We start from the raw sequence: 1,892 nt of genomic DNA, 5'->3' as shown, positions 1-1,892 counted from the left end.
AGGGCCTTGCCCTCGATGCCTCGGCCCTTGGCCGACCATATCACGCATGACATGCAGCGACTGCTTTGATACTCGAGCAGCACTCAGTGGGTTACGTGCCACTCCACGATCACCCCGCAAGCCACGCTCGGGACTCCTGTCCAATACATTGTTGATGTCTACCAACTCGGACATTCCAATGTCAAGCATGCGGACCGTCTCGGTCCAGTGCCCTCGCCAATACTCCTCCGGGAGACGTGCGCGTAGCGCCCAAGGTTTTTGGCCTCCAATCAATTCATGGATCATGGTGTTCCATCCATGCCATTCCTAGGATGAGGTCATACCATGCCCCAGTAGGTCGCTCTGCGCCTACTTGATGGTGTCGTTTTCCCGCGACGAGCCGGACTGGTAGGCATTGGGGCGATGGTTGACGAGCCTTGACGTGCCTTTCGCATGGAGCAACTGTTCCGAAGTTGACTTGTGTCTCCACGGCAAAAACATCGTTACATATTTGTGTGCTGCTCGGCAGCTCAGAGCTCTGCTCCCTCGTCCTCAGCATAACTGAGATTAATGGGCACAGATTCGTTCAACGAGCTGTTGGAGTGTGCATTCTAACCAAGTCGTGGCGACTTGAAATTAAATTTTGCATCCAATGCCACATTCACCGCTTCTTCAAATGAAGACGGATGCACACGTAGGACTTCCATTCTTGCCACGCCAGTGCGGAGGCTTCTCAGAAAGACGGTCTACCCAGCCACGTATCGTATTCTTATTTGGGTGCAGTCACACCATGCCCATCTCGTGTGACACACACATCTGTTACCAGGGTACGTGTGACCCCGTAACAGTCACTGTGACCGCGTCGGGGAGAGGATCGGCTGCCAGTAAAGTACGCAACTCTTGGATAAAGTCAACCAATTTCTTCTTGCCCTGTCAGGCGGCAAGGAAACCCGATCGCACGCGCTATGCCTGGTTAGGCGTCGAGAACGCTAGTAAAAGTTGGCCGTCCAGGAGGGAATTGCCGTTTCAACCGAAGTGCCGCACGTCAGTGCCCATTCTCGTGCCTGAACCGGACCTTAGAAATAGATTGCGCTACGGACTGTTGCTCGTTCTGGATCATGGCGGATGTCATAGCCATCTCGGCCTCTCATATCTAGAGCATGAAATTCTCTCTATCCTTACCGTCGAAGGGCTTAACGCCAACCATGAGCGGCCTGGGTCGGGAGGAGGCAGCCTTCGTCGGCGCGGTGGCGTCATGGACGCAGTCGATGCCGACAGCTTCTGCTGTAGGGGCTCTAGCAGAGTATTTTCATAGCTCGAAAATGCTTCTTGGCGCGCGCTTATCGCTTCAGGTCTATGCGAACCAAGATATTGCGCGTTTTGGAGGCAAGCAGAGATATAAGCCTTTTAAGCCCGTCCTGTATGCCCAAAGGCAAATAAAAAAGCTGCTCCATCATCATGGAGGATCGGTCATGACGACTCAGATGTATATCGACTACAAGTGCTACCAAGTGCAGCGTAGCTGCCGTAGCGCTTTGCTTAGAGGAAGCCAATCTAATGTCATCGACCTCACGTATATACTATATCTAGAATGAGTGTAGCGGATTACAATCCGCTCACTCCAAGAGTATCCAATACCTTAACCCACTCTATCGATCAGAATTCAAACTGTATTTCTTTTGATATATTTGCGGCAGAGGCGCCAGCAAGCAATTTGCTGTGGCAAGTGAGGCGATTGAAATGCATAATGTACGTTTGCTAGATCCGTGTAGACAGTAATCGGAGTTGAACCCAAGAGTTTAACACGAAACGTTACCCGAGCATATTTGATTGACAAATGCTCCTTGTAGTGGACAGGGTAGTTCCTTTCTGCTGGCTTCAGCTGTCGCGATTAAATGACACGACACGTGTCC

The sequence above is a fragment of the Plasmopara halstedii genome, assembly GCF_900000015.1.
Source record: "Plasmopara halstedii genome assembly, contig: Scaffold_2956, whole genome shotgun sequence".
Classification (NCBI taxonomy): domain Eukaryota; phylum Oomycota; class Peronosporomycetes; order Peronosporales; family Peronosporaceae; genus Plasmopara; species Plasmopara halstedii.
The sequence above is the reverse complement of the archived record's forward strand: the minus strand, read 5'-3'. Positions refer to the sequence as shown.